This window comes from Nanorana parkeri, unplaced genomic scaffold, assembly GCF_000935625.1.
Source record: "Nanorana parkeri isolate BGI_ZX_2015 unplaced genomic scaffold, ASM93562v1 scaffold426, whole genome shotgun sequence".
Classification (NCBI taxonomy): Eukaryota; Metazoa; Chordata; class Amphibia; order Anura; family Dicroglossidae; genus Nanorana; species Nanorana parkeri.
In genome coordinates this window covers 1162098-1188411 of record NW_017306694.1, presented here as the reverse complement: position 1 = coordinate 1188411, position 26314 = coordinate 1162098, and positions in this window count along the sequence as shown.

The window sequence follows — 26314 nt, the reverse complement described above, 5'->3', positions numbered from 1 at the left end:
ATCCTGCTCCAAGAATGGGTTCCTCAGGGGGGTCAAAGGCTCTGATGGGCTGGCTCTGCCTGAGCATAAATTAAACCCTCCGGGTTCCAGGAAACCCACCTATGCTGCAGCTAGAAAATGGAAATGGACACGGCAGACTCAAGGGACTCTGGGGAACCCTGCTCCAAAACTGGGTTCCACAGGGGTCAAAGGCTCTGATAGGCTGGCTCTGCTTGAGCAGCAATAAGAGCCTCTGGCTCCCAGGGAACCCACCCAAGCTGCAGCTAGCAAATGGAAATGGAGGCAGCAGGCTCAGAGACTCAGGAGAACCCTGATCCAAGATTGGGTTCTGCAGGGACCAAAGAGTCTGTTTGTCTGGGTCTGCCTGAGCAGCAATAAATGCCTCTGGCTCCCAGGGAACCCACCCAAGCAGCAGCTAGCAGATGGAAATGGAGGCAGCAGGCTCGGTGACTCTGGGGAACCCTGCTTCAACAGTGGGTTCCGCAGGGGCCATAGTCTCTTATTGGCTGGCTCCACCTGAGCAGCAATTAGAGCCTCTGACTCCCAGGGAACCTGCCCGAGCCACAGCTAGCAGATGGAAATGGAGGCAGCAGGCTCGGGGGCCTCTGAGGAGCCCTGCTTCAAGAGTGGGTTCCACAGGGGCCAAAGAGTCCGATTGGTTGCTCAGCCAGAACCAATCAATCAAAGCCTTTGCCTTGCACAGATCCCCTGCTGCGGCTAACAGAAGGGACACTAAACAGATCCGACTTGACGTGATATGAATTTACTGACAGAGCTCTGTATAGTCTCCGAACAAAGCCGAGTTGTTAGCTTTATATGACTCCTTTGTGTTCTCTCTACTTGTATTATAATCCGTCTGTTACCGAGCAGAAAGCACATTATAGTCATTGATTAGCGCCGCGTATTGTTCATTGTTAAGACAGTTCATTATCAGCCGACCTCGCTCACCCGTCTATAGACTGACTGCCGCTGTTACGTCATAGGATCCGTAGATCAAAGCGCCAGCAGGAATGTGATTCAGGACAAGATGCTATTTAACAACCAATCAAAACACTGGAAAAAGCTGAAATATGGACGAGATGTCAATGAAATCAGCTGCTATTGGAAACACCCACCAACCTCCAACCATACTATACAATGACCCGAGGATGGTGTAGGACTGGAACTCTTTGTTCAGGTATCATCTGGGGTCACCATCTACTTCCTGGACTGAGATGACGACTCTAAGATGTAAATCCTGGTTCGTGGCTGTGTTCACAAATATCTGACACAGATCAGCCCCTGCTGCAGCCTCTCAGCTTGTGACTTGACTGTTGCAGTCTGATCAATGGGGGAGAGGAGACTGAGGAAATGCTTCCTGCAGAATATTGATGGCATCACCTTAGCCTAAACACTAAATGGAGCTCAAGGATGACATATAAATTATGAAAGGTGGAGAATGTCTGAAATAATAAATATATATATTGTGAAACAAATGTATTCTTGCAGACTTATAAAGTTAGTTAAAGATCCACTGTAAAGTGTGCACATTCAGGTATTTATATATTATTAATTGTCAGTAAATGCTTTAATTCAAACATTTAATGACCTCTGTAGCTGAAGCACTGTGAAACAATTCATCCTTAAACTTCACAGCACAAGCTCTGAAGTCATCCAAGTCATTCACATAGCAGCTCGGCTAACCCTGCTCCCCTTCCCCGCAGTTACTAGGGTGCTTTTCAGCCTTCTAATTTCTAATGTAACACAGAGCAAGAGCTTTGGCAAGGAAACAAGGTGAGCTGAGCAGCTCAGTTACTTCTGGTAAGGGGGAGCAGGTTGAGTTGAGCTGTTGAGTCATTGCTGGGAGGGGAGAACTGGGTGAGCTGAGCAGGCGAGTCACTGCTGTCAGTGGGGATCTGAGCTGCTTTGTCACTGTTGGGGGGAGGGGGGAGGGGGCTGCTAAGTTATAGTTGGGATGGGGAGCAGGGTGAGATGAGCCACTACTGGGAAAAGAATTAGAGGGACCTGAGCTGCTGAGAGAGCAATCAGTAAAACTTTGACTGCAGATGCTCTTAGCTTTGAGGATGAATTGCTCCACAGTGCCTGCAGTTACGGAGATCAGTGAGGGCCTATTTGAAAACACCTTTACGGATTTTTAAGGAATATGTAAATATTTTAATGTATATAGCTTGGCTGCGGTTTTGCTGGAGAGTTTCACTGAGGTTGAGAGGACCTTTTCACAGCACGACACATGGCCCTACCAACATTTCCCAGGGACCACATGGAGCCAGAGCCGGATTTACTCTCCCTGCTGCCCCAATGCCAGGTTCCTCAATGCGCCCCTCTGTATGCACTCTGCATACAAGGGATCTCAGCGACGTTGGGAGATAGGAATTCCACACCCCTGCTGCCCCTCTACTCCCTGATGCTCCGAGGCCGGGCCTCAGTTGACCTTGTGGGAAATCTGGCCCTACATGGAGCACTGATAGAGCTGATCAATGCCTCTGATACCAGATTTCACTGCAGTCGTTAAAGAAACCATCACGGCTGTGACAGTCCTGGAGTAGGATACATCTGCTTACCCATAAACCACTTTTATCAGAAACCACATCTGACGCACCTGCTAAAGGTTTGATTTTCTGATTATATTGTCAATTCTGCGTCAGTTTTTTTAGGATGGCGCCCGAAGACTGAACTCATACAACTCTTGCCGTGGTTTTGGTGGTACATTTCCAACCATCGGTCTCCAAGACAATGACCTCGGTGGTAAGAGGCGCCGTCTTCGCACCGGACCTCCGATTTACCTTCTATTTCCATGTAATTTGATTTGACTGCGAAATGTCACTTGCTGGTCATTGATTAAGGCTGCGCTGTGCCCTGTGTGCGGGGCTAGAGATTAGCCGAAGCCTGTCATTATGTCTCCATCTCCCACACCCCGGCGTTTAAAAGCCTTTATCTCCTACGTGTTTATGTGAAAGTCACGCAGTGGACAACAAAGGATCTTTTTCTTACCGCCATCGACATGAACTTCATATGTCTCTTCTCTGAACACTAAATAGAAAACTCCCAAGTGCATTAAAAGGATCGTCCTCCTGGCCAACCTTAGGCAGAACAATCAGTCAGTTGAGTTATCTACTCAGGTCCCAATTTTCCCGCTATGATAAATGGCGCCAGCAATGTCCGCCACTCTGACAGCGTTCGTCACAGCCTATCTCCTCCTCTGCCCTCCATTCTCTATTTACATGAATATGACTGTTCCATCACTCCAAACGCTCATATTTGTGGGGTGCTCAGCCAATTAATTTGGCCCAAATTTATTTTTGAATTTCCTGGAAATAACAGGTCCAGGATAGGTAAAAGGAAATTTATTATCTCTCAGGAGCCATTAAAACCTGAACATATTCTTAAAAACATACAAAAACATATTTCACCTTGCCCATTGACTTGCCCATTAGCTTTTTGCTAAAATGGCAAAAAAATTGCCAAACTTTTGAGGAAATAAAAATTCTGCTTTTCGCTCATCCTAAATGTTCACAAAGGTGCTGCAGTCCGTCAGATCATGCCTGCATGGCCGATCACCTTGTCATGGCAATAGGCACCTTAAACTGGTAATGATTGATTATTGATTATATGATTGTGAAGGCAGATGGCAGCATTGTCAGGGGGAGCACTGTGATCTCTGTGAGAGGTAATAGATACCTGGAAGTGTTACACTGACACATTGCTGAGCATTTGCTCCCCAATTGTCCCTCCTTGTCCCAAATCCCTCTGTCCCTCTTTCCTCCACAGTTGTCCCTCATTTTTGATCTTATGTACAGATATCTATGAAAAGGTTCTATTTACATAGTTACATAGTATTTGAGGTTGAATAAAGACACAGGTCCATCAAGTTCAACTCTTGTGTGTCTTGTGCGTGCATGTGTGTATATGAGTCCCTGTGTGGTCTTAGTATTTAAGAGTACCTATCCCGCTGTATGTTACTGTCTCTGACGAAGGTATCTAATTGATTTTTGAATGAATCAACATTCTCTGCTGCAGGGCCGGCCTTAGGCCTTTAGGCGCCCTGTGCGAGAAAGCTTTACAGCGCCCCTCAGTGGCCTGCGCTGTCATATCGGATGGCCAGCGGTGAGGGGGAGAGAAGCCGCCCACAGGACGAGCTGTGACGGCCGCACGGCGCCCTTGTTGCCATGGCGCCCTGTGCGGCCCTGCTCTGCTGATACCACTGCTTGTGGCAGAGAGTTCCAAGATGTAACCACTCTGACTGAATAGAAGCTCCTGCGCCCTTTGTGGTTAAATCTTTTCTCCAGCAGTTTTAGGTGGCGGCCTCTAGTGATCCCGTCATCTAAGTCGGGATCCGCTCCAGGTGCGGCGTCTCAGTATCCCCACACACCTTAACTTTTAACTTACGGACATGTTCGAAAACCCGCCGAGCATCGCACGATGTTCGGCGGGTGTGTAGCATTTTCGTAAGATAAAAGCCGGACGGGCCGGTGTGCGCAAGCGCACACTGCCCGTTCGGCATTGCGATCATCGCAAGTACGATCTGCCTTACGCATCATAGGCAGATCGTATGTTTTTTAAAGTACCTTACAACCATCGCAAGACATAAGTCTTGCGATGGTTGTAAGGTGTGTGCCCAGCCATAGGGAGTTTACAGTAAAAAGTTTATTGCTGATGCTGCCATCACATGTAAACATGTTGTAGTTACATTTAACTACCAAAAGTGTTATTCTCTTATGGAACTTGTTATATATTTTAAAAAACCAGCATAAAGGAAAGTAATGGTGGAAAGATCAACAATTCTCACTTTAACCAATCATTTTTTGCTCATAACGGTCCGCTTAAATGGGGACATGGCAGGGGTGTGGGTCCATTGCCAAAATACATTGTGATGGAAGGTGTCTCTCTTTCTCATCTCAGAAAGTTGGAAGGTAACCATTAAACCACTGGGCAGCACAAGGCTTAGTGATTAGCATACTTCTGTATTGCTACACTGGGGGTCCCCAGTTCAAATCCCAGGGTACTCCAGTTTCCTTACAAACTCCAAAGACATGCTGGAAGGTTAAATGGCCCCTATCTGAATTGGCCCTCATATGTATGCATGTGAGATAGAGATCTTAGAATGGAAGCTCCTAGAGGGCAGGGACCGTTGTGAATGTTCAGTATGTAAATTGTTAGTGTTATATAAATACCTTTAATAAATAAATGTTGGACATTCTTCAAATAACATGGAAAATATATCTGATGCTAGGTCCATGTCTTGTCATAAAACTTATTTTCTGTATATAGATGGATAAATAGCTGGAAGTGTTAGAGTGACAAGCTACTGAGCATGAAAAATCTGATGACAGGTCCACTTAAAGAAGGGGTTTTATAGCAGGATGGCAGAGAAGCAACGGCATCCACTAGCTTCAAATGTACTTTTTTCTCCCAGGTCTGTATCACCTGGGCAGACACTTTTTTTTTTTTAAGAATTACAAAATTAACCCTTTCAGTGGGGCTACTCCTGCACTGCAAGGGTTAAGTGCTTGTTTTGTCTAGGGGGATCAAATAAAGAAGAAATACTCACCTAATCGTTGATCCTACGGTGGTCATCTCTCACCCTTCTACCACTCTGCCCCGGCTATAGATGTCTCTTTCTGTCCCCACATCTAATGCAAGTCAATGCACCTGCATTAGACATGATCAGTCCTTAGACTGCCGGAGCCCAGAGTAGAAGAAGCTGCAGGGACCGGTGGATCCAGACTAGCGGGGGAATCAGCTAACTCACCTAATACTCAGTCTGGTCCCCGCAGCCTCTTCTCCCCCCAGGTTTCAACGGTCTAAGGACCACTGACATCATCACGTCTAATGCAGATCCATTGACATCCATTAATGCAGAGGCCAAGAGATCCATTAATGCAGAGGCCAAGGAACATTTCATAGTCAGAGTGGAAGGAGAGCGAGGTGACCACTGACTGTCTGTCGTGGGACTGAGGATCAGGTGAGTGCTTCATTTGAGCCCCCTAGACACAATGAGCACTTAACCCTTGCAGTGCGGAGGTAGCCCCACTGCAAGGGTTAATTTTGTAATTCCCAAAGTTCTTAATTTACAGATGTGTCTGTGCAGGTGATCCAGAAGACCTGGGAGGATAAAGGAACATTTGGTGTCATTGGACTCCTCTGCTATCCTGCTATACAGCCCCTCTGCCTGCGACCGTCCGAATTTCACCCAATGAACCAAATACAATGTAATGGTTTTTCTTCCCAAGAACATTATGTATCTACAAAGTTTATTAAAGTGCACTTGTTTGCACTTCCATTCCGTCCTTCCACCCACCTACCCAGAGGCTCTTAATGCTGCATTAGCATCACAGAGACCCCCAACTTACATCTTATTCGCTCCATCAAATTCCATCGCAAATTGCGCACGCCATCAGATTCCTCCCTCATAAATCTCCCGGTTCTGTTTGTTTTTACGGCCTTGTTCCAGTTTACAGCCATTGTTCCCTCTATAACCACCTGCTATAGAAAAGGCACTTTTATATGGAAATTTCTTTAACAAACAGATCAAATCTACTTTACAGTGGTGGCAGTCAGTGTCAGTACGTGGGGGCGCATACTACAAGGCTTTTAAAGTGAATTTTCTCACAACTTACAGCTTTGTTTTGTCTGACGTGTAAACAATTCAATGCTGGAACGTGTATACATTGCTGGAGAGGCTTAAATAAGAATGCTGTACAATAAACCCGCCTGACAGGCAATGCACTTCTAGATAACCTTTATGAAAATTTTCTCAAGCATTGCGCGCTTGATGGTAAATAACTGTACAATGATTTACTGGCGGTCACAATAGCCTGTTATGCCGAAACAATGGCTGCCCTTCACCGCCCATAATACATTTATAGAGAAGGGAATATATAAAACATTAGTGCAGAAGGTAAACACACATTTAAAGTGGCAAAGAGAGCATTGTTAAAGATTTCTTTCACACCTGTTCTGTGCTTGACCTCGTATGCAGATAATAATATTACTGTGTGTGGCGTGAATGCAATAAAATTAAATTCAGCACTCTGTAAGACTTTCCATTGCTAATATCACTCAAGGTTTATGGAGGGAAAAAAACACTGAAAAGTAGCCAAACCAGTACAAACCTGAAAACTGAGCACCAGGGGCCAAAGGGGTCCTAACTGACACTTGGGGGTCCCAGTATAATAACACACACACACTTGGTGATCCCGGAACAATTACCCACTGATGTTGGTTATGTGTTTAGATGAAGCACTGAGATCTTGAGGAATGCTGAATTAAGTTTTACTTTCTTAGAAGAACATTGCATGTATACGGCATTGTGAAGAAGACATAGAGAGAAAAAACTTCCTGTGTATCACAGATAAGCATGCACATAGAGACTAGCATTGCACTACAGAACCATCTACAGCTCAAAAGACATATCAGTACATTAGTGTATGCTGTTCCATTTCCAACAGCTGACACTTGGGGTCCTAGGACAATGGCACACTGACACTTGGGGTCCAAGGACAATAACACACTGACCCTTGGGGGTCCTAGAAAAAGACACACTGACACTTGGAGGTCCTAGAAAAATGACATACTGAGACTTTAAGATCCAGAACAATGACACACTGACACTTGGGGGGTCCCAGGACAATGGCACATTGAAACTTGGGGGTCCTAGAACAATGACACTTGGGGGTCCAGAACAATGACACACTGATACTCGGGGGTCTTAGAACAATGAAACACTCACGTTTGGAGGTCCTAGAACAATGACACATTGACACTTTGGAATCCCAGAACAATGTCACACTGACACCTGGGGTCATAATAATTACATACTGAGACTTGGAGGTCCCAGAACAATGACACACTGACACTTGGGGCTCTTTATAATGACACACTAACACTTGGGGACTCATGAAAAATGACACACTGACACTTGGGGCTCTTTATAATGACACACTAACACTTGGGGACTCATGAAAAATTACACAGATACTTGGGGATGAGAACAATAACACATTGACATTTGAAAGTCCCAGAACAACACTGACACCTGGGGCTTATTTTAATGACACACTGACACTTGGGGCCCCAGAACAATGACACACTGACAGTTTGGGATACCAGAACAATGACACACTGATACTTGGGGGTCCCGGAACAATGACACACTGACACTTGGGAGTCCCAGAACAATGACACACTGACACTTAGGGCTCATTTTAATGACACACTGACACCTGAGGATCCCAGAACAATGACACACTGACACTTGTGGCTCATTTTAATGAACAATGACGCACTGACAATTGGGGGTCCCAGAAAAATGCCACATTGACACTTTGGGTCTTAAAACAATGTCAACTGTAAACATCTGTTTTAATTGTACTCAGAGGCGCCTCCTGAAATTGTGATATAATAAAATCCAACAACAAATAAATAATTCCGCCATGTATCCCGGCTCATAACATTAACCATTATTTTTCGCTGGCTTTATCATTACACTGAATAATCTCCCAAACCTACCAACCCCTCGCAGAAAATAACCTTGTGGTGCAGTTGATTGGTTCAGAGGCGTATGTGCAGAACGAACTGGTCCAATATGCAGCCATGAGATAAGACTGCGAGAACAAAGTTTATAATAGGGGGAAATCCTTCTACTCTATCGCTTTGTGCTTTTTGTAGGTAAGAGAAATTAAAACACAAAAGCTTCCTAAAAACTGCGGAGATGTTAAAAAACAAGAGCAGAACAATAAGTGTTTGTACAAGATGGAGGAACTCAGCACTTCCTTGGCGAAGGGGGGAAGGGGGATTTTTATAGGTTAGCTAAATAATTATTTTGCAATTGCTGACCAGGCCTTGCACTAAACCCAAACTTAGAAGGTTCCATCTGTATCCATTTTAGATCCTGAGGCTGGAGAGCCGTTCCACCAAGCTTGCAGTGTCGTAGGAGCTATCACATGTAGTGAAGTGACTCCGACATTAAAGAACAAAGTATCATTTGATCTTAAATCCGAACAGTATTGGCCATCTGTAGAATCTTCTTTTTTCTTCATTTTGAACAAATGCATTGGAGACAATGGCGAAAGTGAACTTAAGGTGGTGTGGATGAACTTGATTGGCCTGCAAAGAGACCTGAGCTCAATCCTAATGAACACCTTTGGGTTGTACTGGAACATCAATTGTGAGCCAGGCCTTCTCATTCAGGTCTTCTCATTCAGCATCAACACCGGACCTCATAAATGAACACAAATCCATAACAGACACCAAAGTCTTGTGGCAAGCCCTCCCAGAAGAGTGGAGACTCATAGCCTTAATGGGGGGCAACTCCATTTTAATGGCCAAGGTTTTGGAGTTGGATGATTGAACAATTCCAACTTCCTCTATATATATATAGATATATATATCTATATATATAGATATATATATCTATATATATAATACACACATCAGAGGGCTTCATTCAGCTTTCTTGACATGTCTGGATATCTTGAGTATCTTTAAGGAGCGAGGGGTAACCCTAAGCAATTTGACCATTCAATTGTCTAATCAAGCAAGTGGGCAGGTGACACAGGTAACCCCAAAGCTGCAAGCTCCAAACTAGTGGTGTCACTCTTCTGGTTTTGCAGAATGACAGGGATGTGTAAGCCACAACACAGTCTGAACAAATACATTGTTAGATAACACAATTGACATATAAGAATGTTGTCTGTGTATTTTGCTGTTTGACTGGCGTTTCCTCTTGACGTACAATTTTGCCTGAATACTCCTCTGTCTGTCCTAGTAATGAACTTCAGTGTTCTGATCTTGGACGGGAACTCTCACTAACTGACTGTTCTGACTCGCACATGCTAAGTGGCGTTTGGCATGACCCCACGCCCAGTGCGGTCATTGGCTGCAGATGTTGGCCCGCTCAGCTATCTGGACAGAATTATTTGTCTGGCTGGTTCCGTTTATTTATATTGTTCTGTAAAAGCTTGTGTGCTTTTCTTTCATCCCGACACCGTACGGAACATCCTGTCGTAAACGTTGTCCGCCCTTTCATAATTCTTTGAACTGGCTTCACTTTTCTGCTGGAGAACAAAACAGGTTGCGCAATTTTACGGCCGAAACTCCAAAGTGGAGTATATGGGAAGCACATGAGGCTTTATTGAGGGGCGGGGGAGGCATGAGGCACCGACCTGCTAGCTGGCCACCTGGAGGAGCTGTTTATGACGAGAGATTATCATTGTGTCAAAAGATATTTGCAGCTGCTGTTCTCTCCCAGCCTCTTCTCAGTGTTCTTAAAGGGAGAGAAAGTCTCATTCAAAGCTTAAGAAAAAAAAAAAACTGGTGATGGAGGACAGCAGTTTGTTAGAGCACAATGTACACGAGATAAAGTCCTGAACCTCGAGGGAAGTATAAGAGTCATGTGACTGCCAATACTGGCTTGGTGTACCGCCTCTGCATATGCTTCGGCTCGACTGATTCGAAGTGACAGCTCCATGCAAATGACAGCGGGGCGGAGCCAGCCGTGATCTCACGGCTCGCTCTGCCCAGTTGTAATGACAGATCAGCGTCACCAAATGACCTAGGGACGCTGATCTGTCATTAAACAATAACAGCTGGGCGGAGCCGGCCGTGACATCACAACCAGCTTTGCCCAGTTGTTATTCATTGGCCGGGACCTGCTAGAAGACTCTGGCAGGTGCCGGCCAATAGGAAACAGTTGGACAGAGCTAGCTGTCACTGCTAGCTCCGCCCAATTATCTTTCTTTTGCCGGCATCTTTGCTGGTATTTTTTTCCAATTACTTTTAGTTTTTTTATTTTCTTTAAACTATTATAATTTTTTTTAAATTTTTCTACAATTTTTCAACTTTTTAAAAATTTATTTCACTTATTTTCTATTCTGCTCGGTACCTCGTGGCAGCCAAAGGCAGCCGATGTACGACTGAAATCATCCGTACAAACCAGAAGTGAATAGCCGAGAAGCGTTCGGCTCACTTCACTTCGGCTGTGTTATTTACTCGGCTGTCTTCGGCAGCTTTGTGAATAACCCCCTAATTTTTGTCCTTACACGGCATACTGTATAAGGAGCGGGGGAGAATTTTGAGTTCATTACATTTAGACCAGCATTTCTTAACCTTTCTTTAGCCACGGCACCCTTTAAAAGAAAAGAAAATCTTGAGGCACCCCAGTCTAATATTAAAAAACTGTAAAAGTAAAAAATTCCTACAAAATCTATACCAGACCCTTATCCCAAATAGGGGTCTGCTATGAATTTTAATAGTGGACTCCACAGTCACGCAAGAACACAGTCAGAGTGCCATCTTTCACATAAGAGTCCCCCTATACATCCGGAGCCCCGTCCTTTAACAACATTTCAATCTTCAGCTAAGTAATATTATCTACAAAATCATATTTCATCATCGTCCTTGTATCTTCTTCCTCCGTGTTTCCTCTGTGTGGTGTTTTATTGGAGCTCTCGAACCGGTAAATCTTCAGGCCCAATTTCTTCCCACTCCCTCTGACCCTTGCCCCCATTCTTCTAATGGTCATCACTGGGGACTGTAGAGGTTCTTATTGGCTCCCACCAGGAGGATGAAAATCTCCAAATCCAGCATGGACACTACAGATGCCTCCATTTTGTTCAATGGCCTTGGGTTGTTAGTAGGAGGAGACCGTTAAGGCGCAAAAATGCGCAAATAACTCACAAATGTATCACATGTTTTCATGCCCTGCTATTAAAATCTGTGGGGCCAAAAACATTAATTCAGAATAATATTTTCCGCCACGCTGGAAATCCTCTGCGGGTGAAAACTGTGCCGGATTGTTCAGAAAACAAGAAAGAGCAGAAAAATATTTTATCTATAATTCCATCTGTGAAACATCTGCCTGTTTATCACCAGCCGGGGAAGAGACAGTCAAAGCAATCCCTTTTTCCAGAGAGGGACCTTCACAAAGATAGATAGATCGATAGATAGATAGATAGATAGATAGATAGATAGATAGATAGATAGATAGGTAGGTAGATAGATAGATAGGTAGGTAGGTAGGTAGATAGATAGATAGATAGATAGATAGATAGATAGATAGATAGATAGATAGATAGATAGATAGGTAGGTAGGTAGGTAGGTAGATAGATAGATAGATAGATAGATAGATAGATAGATAGATAGATAGATAGATAGATAGATAGATAGATAGATAGATAGATCTATCTACATACATATCATTTTAAACCTCTATTATTATTATACAGGATTTATATAGCGCCAATAGTTTGCATAGCGCTTTACAATATAAGGAAGACATTACAGTCACAATACAATTTAAGACAAGATTGTAAGGAGGGTCCTGCCCGTGAGGGCTTACAATCTAAAAGGGAGGGGCAAGTGATACATGAGGAGGTAGCTGCGCGGAGATGATTGTTTGAGAAAGTGATTGTTCAGTGGTTAGGGTTAGTGGGATAGGCTTCCCTGAAGAGATGAGTCTTAAGGGATCGCCTAAAGGCAGTCAGTGTGGGAGATAGAGGAACAGGTTGGGGTAGAGAGTTCCATAGGATGGGAGACACTCTAGTGAAGTCCTGGAAGCAACCTCTATCTAGTTACTATCTCTTATCTAAACACTGTTACATGATATTATAATATAACTATATCTATCTGTATAATCTATCTATCTACCTACCTGTCTATCCGTTTCTATTGTAAATCTCTATCTGCCTCTTATCTAAACCGCGTGACATAATATTATAAGTATACAAATCATCGTCACGCTGTATAAATTGTACTCTTCCAGCACGTCACTCTCTGTCACATATCTGATATGGATATCTAAAGTTTTGTTGACAGAAATGTTTTTATTTTTTTTGCCAACTTTCTTTTTCTGCATTTTTTTGTCACTTTCTTTCTACATCAAAATGTTCCTCGTCAATGTTTATTAAAGCGGTGAGTCGTTTAGCGCCAATAGAGGGCAAAGTGAGACAGAACGTGGAGCTATGGTTTCCGTGTTCCTATAGACGGGCCCCGATCGGAGGCTTCTCTCTCTTCCATATGTGTTATTAATGACACAAAGCTCACAACTTCTCTCAGCAAGTTGTGTAAATAAGTGATCCGGCTGTTTGGCTGGTATCGGCGGCAGTGAACAGGTGGGCGCGTGGGCGTTCTTACATAATGTTATTTATTATCAGCCATCTCCTGATTTTATTAGCCCCAAACTATCGACATGAGAGATTATTACCGAGCTGCACGTCTGCTGCCGTGAAGATTGACAGACGAAGCGAATGAAGAGGTTTTTTTTTCTTCTTTAGTCTGATAAATAAAGTACTTTACACCATTTTTTTTTAGTGGGGTTAGAACCCCTCTTTGGTTTTTATACTCTCTGTGTAGATTGGCCCTTTCTAGTTGTCTTGGTGTCACCGACAATAAGTGATGAGAAACAAAAAAATTACAGTTATTATTATTATTATATAGGATTTATATAGCCCCAAACAGTTTGCGCAGCGCTTTACAATATAAGGAAGACAATACAATCACAATACAATTCAAGACAACATGGTAAGGAGGGCCCTGCCCATGAGGGCTTACAATCTAAAAGATGTCACCAGAACAGGAAGTAAGAGGTGATCTTTTATTGGGCTTGCAGATAAGAGACACCAGCACTCCAAAAATGACTTGGTGTCCTATATATGCAAGTTCTGTTACGGCGCCATGCGTTGGTCACCGCTGCACCCATCACTTACCATGGACTAGACAGTCAGGAGTGCGACGGGCTCATGGACTTTTGCATGATCTTCTATTGGGGACACCTGTTCTGGTGACTAGATTTCCCCTCACTCTGTGGTGATATCCTTTCCAGTGTTGAAACTATCGCCATAGCGACCCAGGAGGCCGCTATGGGGCACAGGGGGGCCCAGCCAGGACGAGGAACAAAGGGTAGACTAGGGTCCACATCCTTGAGTCTGGACCCTGACAAGTGGTCTTCAAGCATGACACCCAGCCAGTGGCGGAACTATCAGCATAGTGACCTAGGCGGCCGCCATGGGGCAAGGAGCACAAGGGGGCTCGGCCAGGACGAGGAACAAAGGGGTCCCCCTGGCGGCTGTGAGGAGGAACGCCCTGCTGTTCAGATCACTGACAACCTGTCGGGTATTTGTGCAGTGGTAACTCTCTGTTACTCTGCTGTTTCCTCTGCATATATATAGAGAGATATATATATCTATATATATATCTCTCTCTCTATATATATTGTGGCATTGTGAGGCAATACCACGGTGTTAGGTGGCCTCAAAGTCACCCAGGGTTCTCAGCCAGAGGGGCTGAGTGGCTCCAGGAAGACATTACTGGTACCAGGAGAGAACTGCCTTTTCAGTTCTTTCTGGGTTTTCTGGATCAAGGTTGGGATCCTGGAGCCAGGAGATTTCTTAGAGCTCTGGGTGGGAAGAAATCTCCATTCCTGGGTCCATGCTTTGGTGGTGACCAGCACCTGATTGTGCACCTGTTTACATCCCTCATGAAGTGTGTGCTGGGATGTGTTCAGGGCCCCACCTGTGAGTCAGGAGAGCTCCACCCTGGAGTCAGTGTGGAGGCCAGGGCAGCAGGGAGCTGCGGGTTTGTGAACCATATTGAGAGGATTGGCATGTTATTGCTGTTGTCTGGAGGAACCAGACAGTGGCCCTAAAGATTGAGGCCGGAGCAGCAGTGCTGCGAGAGAGACTTGTTAAAAGACTGGGACACCTTGAGTGTACGTGACAACTCGAGGATTGGTGAGCCCCTATCTGTTATGCTACAGCAAGCTATTTATGTTGGATTTCGTGTTATCTATCGTTTTGAAAGCAAATAAACTGCATTGTACTTGCACCTCCGGTCTTCAGTGGAGTGTCCTTGTTACAATATATATATTATTGGATAGATATTAATAGTAGATATATAAAATAGATTATCATAAAAACATTCCTTATATTTTACTTATTGTTTTTATTTTTTCTTTCTCTTATAAAAAAAAAAACCCCACATAGAATAATCAAATACCTTAAAGAGCACAAGAAACATAAGAAAGTTTTCTTTAAAGATATTTTTTTATTTTAAGCAAATTGTGCAGAAAATACAATAAAATATGAAGATAATTAAGCCAAACGTTTTGGGGAAACTGAAACGTTTGCACCAAAAATTTTTGCTGAGGTCTACCGGCTCATCCGTGATGCTGACTGTACTCTCTGATTTGGTATATGGATGATTTTCCGCACATAGGACAAATCGGAATGATTCCGTAGTAATAATAAACTGGCGATGGGCCTGGTATTCCAATCTTTTGGCTCATCACGGATCTGTGGCTTCTGGAAACGTTACCATTTCTTTGCAATTCTTCGTCATTTCGCAGTTGTGTGTTGTTATTCATGTTTGTTGTTTTTCTCAGGGACGTTGATGAAGGCTGCTGTTGTCACCAGCTCCGTGTCTGTGGTGGCCCAGGGACTCGGCCGGGGTCAATCATTTCAGGAGGAGCCGAGCAGATGCTGGAGATAATGGAGCAGCCTTGGCCGTGGCAGAAGGTCACCTCTCTCCTTCCCGGCTGATTAATCCACGTTTATACATTGTATCATCTCCGCTCTGATTCCCAGCTTTGAAATTGAAACTATGAGCCGCACAGAGAGGAGAAGGTTCCACGGCTCCTCCATTGTTCCCCACGTTAACCCTTCCGTGGGTGGAGAGAGACATTGTCTTATGCCATGGCAATTTCACAGCTGCTACATCACACTAGGAGTGTCACTTGGTGGGTTGATGTTGGTAGGCCATAGAGGGGCCTATTATATAAAAGGTGGGCATGTTTGCGACCCCTCACTTATTCATTGTGAGCCAGTTTGCCTATTTATGAAGTTGCTGTACATTTATAATGTACATGTTATTCCCCTGTAAGGCTCAAACCTAAAATTGATACTTCAGTGTTTGATAGGTGCTGGAGAGTTCAACTTCTTCTGTCCCTTAGGGATTGTATTGGTGAGATCCTTATGCTGAATTCCCACGTTTGCACACCTGCTGTGCCCATTATGAGGAGCTCCCATCACCCCAATGCTTAATTCTCAGGTCTGCACGCCCGCTGTGCCGATTATGAGTGATGCCCACCATCCCTGTGCTAGGTTTCCAGGTTGTCACAGCTAATGTGTCCCCTATGAAGGGTTCCCACCATGCTTGCACTGGGTAGTCAAATCTACACACCTGCTGTGCGTATTATGAGAGGTTCCCACTATCCCTATGTTGAGTTCCTATGTCTGTACACCTGCTGTGCCCATTACGATGGATTTCTACCATCTCTGTACTGAGTTTCTCAGTCTGCACACACACTGTACCCATTATTATGAGTTCTCACCATCCCTAAGCTGAGTTTCCGGGTCGGCATACCTGTTGTGCCCATTATTAGAGGTTTCCACTATCTCTGCACTGAGTTCCTGGGTCTGCACACCTGCTGTGCCCATTGTGAGAGGTTCCCACTATCTCTGCACTGAGTTCCAGGGTATGCACACCCACTGTGTCCATTATGAACGTTTCCCACCATCCCTGAGCGGAGATCCTGGGTCTTTACACCTACTGTGCCCTTTATGAGAGGCTCCCCTCATCCCTGTGCTGAGTTCTCGGGTCTGTACACCTGCTGTGTCCATTATGAGGGGTTCTCATCACCCTTGAGCTGAGTTCCCTGGTCTGTACAGCTGATGTACTCATTATGAGGGGTTATGTCAGGAAGGCCTCACTGTTGGAGTCCTCATGGGATTTGCCAAGCTCACTAGCTCCACCTATAACTGAAATATTTTGATTGCCTCTGCAGTAACCAGTTTTAAAATCTCCATTGTTTGGTGCAATAAAAAAGATGATTCCCTTCCCTCTCTAAAACATAGACTGGCAAACATTTCCCAGCGTACTGGACACGTATCCATCTGGCCCCTTTCTTCGTGTTCGCTGTTGCACTGACAGCACATCTATCGGTGTCTAACATCGCCAGCACGAGCAAACGCACACGTAGCTATCCTCCACTCCAGCATGCCAACCGTTTAGCGCAGGTGTTCTCTGCCTCCTCTGAACGTTTATTTGCCTTTTACTAATCTTTGTTTCTCTCTCCATTATCCCGGAGAAAAGTACAATGGTGGATGTGAGAGCGCGGCGCGTTCAGACAATGCACAATGCGCGGTTCAGCTGGTGTCATTGTGATTAGTGTTTATCATGGAGATAATGTACAGCGAGTCAGAACAACTGACATAAGGCGTTTTCTCAAGTACTAATTCAAGACCTGAAGCGTTTCGGGGTTACCATGGAGACGCCGGCTATTTCGGCCTTGAATAAACACGCGCTGCTGAGCCCCCCGCACTCCACTCTTAGTGACAATTCCAGCTGGTAATAAAGACTTTGTGATGCGGGAATTTATTCCGAAATAGCAGACGCGCAATGCGTTCTCCGGCTGGGGCTCGGTCGGCGAGATTCACAATCCGAAATACAGGTGAAAACAATTACTTACATGCCAAAAACTAACAGCCAGGGGGGCACAAAGTCTCGTCTATCCGGATCGGGAAAAGATTGACTGTTGGCAAGTTATCTGGTCATATGTTCAGCGCTGGCCACATTTAAGAGACTCTGTCGCTTTAAGAAAGTATATATCAATCCCTGCTCATGCCTCTAAAGTTTAAACGCTGCCTTGATGGCAGGAAATTGCCAACCAAAGCCTGCTCAGAAAGCAACACTTCCTGGAGAGTTGATCTCCGGATCACCCAACCTCCCCCCAGAGCTCAGTGGTTCTTTCTGTAGGAACATCGGGGTTCGTGGGAGGAACCACTGCACCTCAAGTAGCATAAAAAAGCCCATATAATGATTTCCAATTAGGGAAAGAGATGAGTGAATGGTTAAGTAAAGCTCAGTAAAATTGCTGAAATCACATTCGCTGATATTCTGGAATAGCGATCACATGACTTACCAACACAACTGTGCCATATGGTGCTAAAATCCCACCACTTGAAGCACTGCAAGATCCTGGTCTTAAAGGGGAACTTTCTTTTGTCAGATGAGCTTGAAAGAAGAAAGTTCCCCTTGAAGAATAGGATAAATTAGAAAGTTCATGTTGAAGACCAGGATAAAGAAAAGTCTCCCTTTAAGACTAGGATAAAGAAGAAAGTTCCCCTTTAAGACTAAGATAAATTAGAAAGTCCCCCTTGAAGACTAGAATAAAGAGCAAAGTCTCCCTTTAAGACTAGGATAGAGAAGAAAGTTCCCCTTTAAGACTAGGATAAAGAAGAAAGTTCCCCTTTAAGACTTGGATAAAGAAGAAAGTTCCCCTTTAAGACTAGAATAAAGAGCAAAGTCCCCCTTTAAGACTAGGATAGAGAAGAAAGTTCCACTTTAAGACTTGGATAAACAAGAAAGTTCCCCTTTAAGACTACGATCATGTGGTGTTCCTAGCGGTGGGACCTTAGCGCCAGGTAGCATGGTTGTGTTGGTAAACAAAATCATGTGATCTCTACGGCAGGACTGACATGGTGATCGCATGTTCTTGACAGAAAAAAGTTTCCCTTCAAGACTAGGATCATGTAGTGTTCCTAATGGGGGGACCTCTGTGCAACGTGGGGCGTGGTCATATTGATAAACAAAGTCATGTGATCGCTAATCCAGCATTATGATGGCAATCACGTGTTTAAAAACAGAAGGTTAGGGTTATGCACACTCTTTCCATTTCCTGTATGGGTGTTGCAGTGACAGGAAGCGAGGGAAAACTTCTCCAATGGGGTCACAGACAGAAATTAACACCTTAAAGTAATTTAAAAATTTTTCCATCATCACATTCCCATATAAACATCACAATGGCGATCCGGCCCCTTTAAAGTTTAATTTACATTGTAATATGTTTCTTTTCTTAATGATGTTTTTCCTCCTCTTAACAGTCACCATGTTGTTGTTGTTGGTGTTGTTGTTGTTATTATTATTATTTTGGCGAAAGGATTGGCGAAAGTGGCAGGTTGTAAATAAAATGAGGGTGGAGATTGTGCAGTTTGTGTAACTCAGGGGTGGGGCTTATGAATGCACCAGATGAGAAGACATTTTAGGTAAGGATGTTTTGTAGGGAAATTACATCTAGTCAGAGATTTGGGGGTCTCAGCCATCCAATGGGGATTTAGAGAAATAATTCACTACCACCACTACCACCATCATTGACATAATTGCAGATATATGGGCAGTAAAGTCACACAGGGGACACGCTCCACATCATCCTCATTAGGGAGGAGCATAATTGACGGGTTTTGATTTTTCCACAATTTTGGCGAACATGATTTTTGTGAATTCACCAAATAAATGGGTGAGGTGAAGTTAAGATGGTTTTTGATGTTTTTTATGGATGCAATGGGCTCATCATCATCAATTTTGTTAGTGATGAGCTGAACTGGGCTGGATTGGGTTTGCTTGGACGTTAGCCAAACTTAGACAGAATCCGGGTTCGGAAAACTTCTAAGCAAACCGAACTCAGGGTGGCCGGTGCCCCCATCCACACTGTGTGAGCGTCATTGGTTGCTAGTGGTTGGGATGCATAGCATAACTGGTTGCTAGGACCCAGGAGGGTGCACCATAACAACCAATGATGTTGTGCGGCTGCTAGCGTCTTAGCAACCAATGATGCTATGCGGCCCACACGGTATCATTGGTTGCTAGGATACCGGCGGCCCCACAGCATCCTTGTTTGCTAAGATACTGGTGGCCCTATATCATCATTGGTCGATAGGATACTGTCAGTCCACCGGCATCATTGGTTGCCAAGATACAGGTGGACCCACACCATCCATGGTTTCTAAGATAATGGTGGGCCTACATAATCATTGGTTACTGAGATACTGATGGCCCTACAGCATCCTTGGTTTCTAAGGTAATGGTGGCCCTACATAATCATTGGTTACTGATATACTGACGGCCCTACAGCATCCTTGGTTGCTAAGATACTGGTGGCCTCACAGCATCCTTGGTTGCTAAGATACTGGTGGCCCCACAGCATCCTTGGTTGCTAAGATACTGGTGGCCCTACATCATCATTGGCCGATACGATACTGCCAGTCCCACAGCATCCTTGGTTTCTAAGATAATGGTGGCCCTACTACATCCTTGGTTGCTAAGATACTGGTGGCCCAACATCATCATTGGTCGATACGATACTGCCAGTCCCACAGCATTCTTGGTTGCTAAGATACTGGGGGCCCGACATCATCATTGGATGCTAAGATACTAGCAGGCCCATAGCATCCTTGGTTGTTATGGTGCGCTGCCGGCATCCAAACATCCAATGACATTTTGCAGCTCGGCCAACAGTCAACCAATGATTGGTTGCTAGCACACAGATAGAGGTTTGGTGGGCAGACAAACTGCAAACAGCTTGGGTTCGTTTTGAACTCGTGGTTGACCTGAATCCCAAGCTCATCCGTAATCCTCATCTGCTGCCTAAATACAAGCCCCTCCTACTGCAAGAAATATGATGCTATCAGTGCTGCGAACAGAAGAGGCAGCAGATATGTGTTGCTCACCTCTGCTCTCCATCACCTCATTTTTCCAGCCAATGTAGTCTTCACTCAGGTGACTTTGCCTAGGCTGAGATAATGTCATCAGTAGGCTGCAGGCAGGAGGAAGCATGTCTGCAGTCTTCCCTCTCCCAGTGACCAGACTGCAACATTGTAACTTTGTAGCAAGTCACAATGTGAGAGGCTGCAACAGGGGCTGATCTTTGTCAGACATTTGTGAACACTGAACATAATTGTGTAATCTCCAAGCCGGCAGGGCCCTGGGTGTCGTCCTTGTGCAGAGAAGGCATTGTCAGGAGGAGCACTGTGATCTCTGTGACAGGTAATAAGTACCTCGAAGTGACACATTATAGAGCGTGACGAATAAATCCGCTGACAGGTCCTCTTTTAAAAGGCTGGTAGAAGAGCGGACAGATCCGTAGATATTTTCTGCAGATCTTTGCGGAGTTCTGTGACTTTGCCCTCCTATTCTGGCCACTGGCACAGAGAAGCTCGGCGATGATCTCTAGCTGTGCGCCAGGCGAGGTGGGCAGATGGTCAGCGCTGCGTCCGATTGCTGATTCTGCTTTATCACCCGGCTATTAAGGAGAACGGCAGCAGAAGGCCTGAGGGTCTCTGGGAGGCCGTAAGACATTAGAGCGCTGGCCCTGGGAGAGGGGGTCTGGCGTCAACGTCTGTTCCTCGTCTCCGGAGCGGGCGCGCTGACACAATTCATTGGACCACAAGGTCATTCGCTAAAGGCTGATGCGAGCCGCGCTCGGCGTGCCTGCCCGGCTAATGACCGCTATTAAGGCGCTCCGTAAAACTCCGATCCGCTTAATGACGCCGTCAGAAGTTTTCACGCAAGAAATCCAGGAGATATTTCAGGGAAATTCATCGAAGGGAGACGTCCGGAGCCAGTTTGAGGGTCTGGGAAGGAAAAGTTTTAATGCGGGGAAACGTTTTCTGGCTTCCTGCGGCAATCCTGCTTCAGGAAGATCGGAAGGTTGGCCAGGCGCGCAGCGGTGGAGTCAACTTCGTCGTCTTCGGATAACGGTTTGAAGGAACCTGCCATCTCAGGAAGAGCGACATGAAAGAGACTTTGTAAATTAGTTTTGCAATTAAAGATGCAAAATGTGACACTCATCCCCGGGACAGGAAGTGAAGGAAAATCCACAATGTGACATTCATCCCCAAGACAGGAAGTGAAGGAAAATCCAAAATGTGACACCCATCCCCGGGACAGGAAGTGAAGGAAAATCCACAATGTGACATTCATCCCCAAGACAGGAAGTGAAGGAAAATCCAAAATGTGACACCCATCCCCGGGACAGGAAGTGAAGGAAAATCCACAATGTGACATTCATCCCCAAGACAGGAAGTGAAGGAAAATCCAAAATGTGACACCCACCCCCGGGACAGGAAGTGAAGGAAAATCCACAATGTGACAACCGTCTCCAGGACAGGAAATGAAGGGAAATCCAAAATGTGACACCCGTCCCTAGGACAGGAAGTTAAGGGAAATCCAAAATGTGACACCCATTCCCGGGAGAGGAAGTGAAGGAAAATCCATAATGTGACACCTATCCACGGGACCGGAAGTGAAGGTAAATCCAAAATGTGACATCCGTCCCTGGGACAGGAAGTGAAGGGAAGTCCAAAATGTGACACCCTTCCCCAGGACAGGAAGTGAAAGGAAATCCAAAATTTGACACCCATCCAGAGGCGTCCCCAGAGCGGGTGTCACCTAGTGCGGCTGTCGGTTGTCACCCGCGGGGACGTCATCCTGCATGCATGTAAAGTCATTTCACGTGCATGACGCCATCACGCACACGCATAATGACATCACACGTACTTAACTGCCAGCGGCCATCTTGGTGATGGACGCTGGCAAAGAGAGTGGGATAAGGTATGCCACCGGGTCCCCTCCTCTCTTGTGCAACTTTTCAGAGGGGGTGACACCAAAATTAATGTCAGTGATGGTGCCTCTCGGTGCGGACCGCTAACCCCCCCTGCACCCATCTTGTAACACCACTACACTGATCCTCAGGACAGGAAGTGAAGAAGAATCCAAAATATGACACATTTCCCTGGGACAGGAAGTGAAGGGAAATTCAAAATGTGACACATTTCCCTGGGACAGGAAGTGAAGGGAAATTCAAAATGTGACACCCCTCCCCAAGACAGAAGGTGAAGGGAAATCCAAAATGTGACACTTATCCCCAGGACAGGAAATAAGGGGAATCCACAATGTAATGTTTGACCAATGCCAGGAAAAATCGCCCATTTTACGGTGACCACTGTCACAATATGAATCTTCCTTCGCTTTTGGAGGCATATGCTCTCACTTCCTGTGGTGTCACTGAGGCAGGAAGTGATGGGAAATCTCGGTGGGAGTCTCCATACACAGTACAGTTCTCAGTGGGCTCCCACATACTTTATGAGGGTGTTGGGTGCCACAATCGCACATCAGCTGATCTCCTATGGCAGCTGTTGGTGATGTGTGGTGATTCCAGCAGCGAGTCATTTAGTATACCTCATTCTATTAGATCGTCGTCTCATCGGCACAGTTACCTGCCACCATCCTCCTCCCCGTAAAACTTATCCGGAGAATCTCCTGCGATGGCGGCGTTTCCGTTGGGTGGCTGCAGGTGCGTGTTCCCGCGGGGGTGACAGAAGAGCTGGATGTTGTGACAGCGCAGTGGTGTCACCCTCGCACACCTGCATCCAGCGTCCTCTCCTCGTCCTCCCTGTCTGAAACGCTCCACTGCCTCCACCGTCTCTCCTCCTATTCGGCCCAGCCACGCAGGGACAGCTTTCCTAAAATAATCCATCCTGTCATCACCTGGATTATTCCTGAGCCATCTAGGTAATTACTTGTTAACTGCAGCTAAATCTGGAGGCAACAACGGCAGATTCCAACACCTATCCCTTTCCACGCGTGGGCGGAAGACAAATGTATATTCTGTGGCGACAAATAAAAGCGATCATTAAAGCGATTCGGCAAAAATGGCTGAACTGAGCACCACAAAGTGACAGGCGGGACCTAGGGCACAGGTGGGCAAACTTTGGCCCTCCAGCTGCAGTGACCCCCACAAATCACGTCATGTATCACGGAGACATGCCTGCGGCTGTGAGAGTCTTGCAATGCCTCATGGGATTTGTAGTTCCACGACTACCTGACCCATAGGATGGCTGAAGTACCTATGCAAATGCTGACTTTTTCAAAATCTATATTTGAATAGGTCTCAGGCACCACCCCATGACAACGCTTCTCTCTCGTGGTGGACCAGTATCTTGTCTGCTGCTGGTAGTGCTTAAGCCTGTCAGTTGGTTGCTCATCTGAGGATGGAGGGAGAGAAAAAAAATCAATCCTCTCTGGGTGATCTACATACATAGTAGATTCTTACCTGCTTCTGTTCTGAGGGGAAAGCTGTTGGTTGCAGCATGTCCTTTCCAGACTAATTCCTATGAGAGTCTGGGTCTATAATATGCAGCTGGTGGACTTTTTGCATTGTAATGAGGACAGTTGCAATGTCGGCATCCCTTTGGAGGTAATTAACCCTTAGGGAGTATCTCTGTCATATACTTCAGTATGAGCCTTAAGATGATGAGGGTGGCCTCTCCTGCTGCTCTTGTCGGGACACCCCTGATAGTGGAACATAGGGTATAAGGACAGGAGTGCCGGCAGATGATGTAGCCACTGATGACATTGGTGAAGAAGATGACTGGATGGAGAGGGTGACGGGTGATGCCAACCATCAGGGAGTAATACCAGCAGCAGGCAGGATACTGATGTAGGAGACAGAAGCAGTCTCAAGAGCAAAGCGCGTCGATAACTTGCAGACACTCACAGTGCAGAATCGGTAGGCAGAGGTAAAGTCAGGAACAGACGGTGGACTTTCTGTGTTGTAATGAGGAGAGGTGCAGCATAAGCATCCCTTTAGAAGTAATTAACCATTAGGGAGTAACTTTGCTACATTCTTCAATATGAGCCTGAGATGATGAGGGTGGTTTCTCTTGCTGCCAGGAACAGGCCGGGTTACCAACTTGCGGGCAGAACAATACCAAATCAGAAGGCAGAAGAATGGTCACAGGACGAGCCGAGGTCACACAAAGGCAGGCGGCAATCAGGAGGGGTGGAGGGTCAGGCCGGGTTAATAATAGGTGAACAGAAGCAGAGTCAGGATCACGTTCTACTTCTGAAGATCTCTCAGCACTGGACATAGGCAGAGCTCTTCCATAAATGGCCCGCCTGGCATCAAGGTTTGAAATGGCTGTGCATGCGTACACATGCAGATGCCCGCATTGAACCCGTACTTTTAGAGCTAGCAGACCTGCCTGACAATCTCACCATTGTCACCAAAAATGAAATTCTTATTGCAGGGGATGCCTAAAATTGTACTTGTATCTTATTGCAGACATCTGTCAAAATCAGTCAGCCAATCACAGAATCAGGAAATCACATTTCTGGGGGCGTTCCATACACCAGGTCGCCATATTGGATTTTTTTTCTTGTCAGTTTTAGAAAATTACAGCAGCAGAATTAAATGGAAAGGTTATTTTTATAACATTAAATTACAAAATGGTTTTGTGTAGAAATGATATATGCGATATTCATTCTTTACGATTTGTTTTCATCTTTATTTATTTTAAGCCGAGTTTGCCATTAACTATCCTTCAGGTTTTCTGTGGCCTCTGGTGGAGGGAGACACCGATCATTAAAATGGGACCCTTCTGTAACTTTACCAATCTGCATGAAGTCGGGCACTCAGTCATGAACCGAGAGCTCCCTGTCAGGCTTTCAGTTCATGACTGAGTGCCTGACTTTTCAGAGGGGGTGACAACAAAATGACTATCAGTCATTTTGGTGTCACCCCATCTGATGATGTCACTCGGTGCGGGCTGCACCCCCCTTGTGACACCACTGCTCATGGGACTTGTATTTCCACAACAGTTGGAGAGCCGGAGGTGCCCACCCCTGGTCTTATCATTTGCTTCCCAGATATCTCAAGATGTGCATTACCCCCACTCCGCTACTACCAGGCGGTAATGGCACCAATGGTGACAATGATGATGGTGTAGCGGTCTAGGGGTTGATTTCCATCTGCACCCATTAGCACTAACCACCCTCTTCTGATGCCCATACATTGATGTCCACTTCAGTGATATGATGCTAGTTGAACAGTTTATTGAACTTTTTATTAGGGAGAGAGGTATAGGGGTTCTAGGTGTCTAGGGGTAACCATCATCAGCTCCAGACTCACCGGATCTTGTAACAGTGGGAATGCATATCCACAATCCAAGAAAGAAACACTGACCATGCTCTGAAGTCCACATAGATCCAGGGCACATCAAGAGCCTGTATTGGTCCTGGTTCTCTTCTTCTCTCCATCTCTCAGGCCTCCTCCATGTTGGAGGCCTCAGGGGAACATCTCCCCTCGCTTCAGCCACTGCCCACCCCCAGGCCTCGGCCTAATCTGGGGGGTAGGTTGAACAGGACCCAGCCCTAATCCATGGCTGGTCCAGGCGAGAGAGACCCCAGATGGCAGCTCCCACCCATATATGTACACTATCCCAGCAGGCATCACTGGCTGAAACAAGCCCAGTGGTTGGCTGCTGTACTGTACACATATTACAGTGTCTCCTATTGGCTGTCCCACAATATGACAGAGTCTCACTCCGCCCAGGGGGGTACAGACAAGGTTAGACACCTGGGATTAACCATGTAATTGCTACTACAAATCCAGCCAGGCTGTCTACAGCCCAGGCTATCACTAAATGCATAGTAGTCACATTACAAAAGGTGATGGGCGCTACAATGGTAAGATGGAAAGGGAAA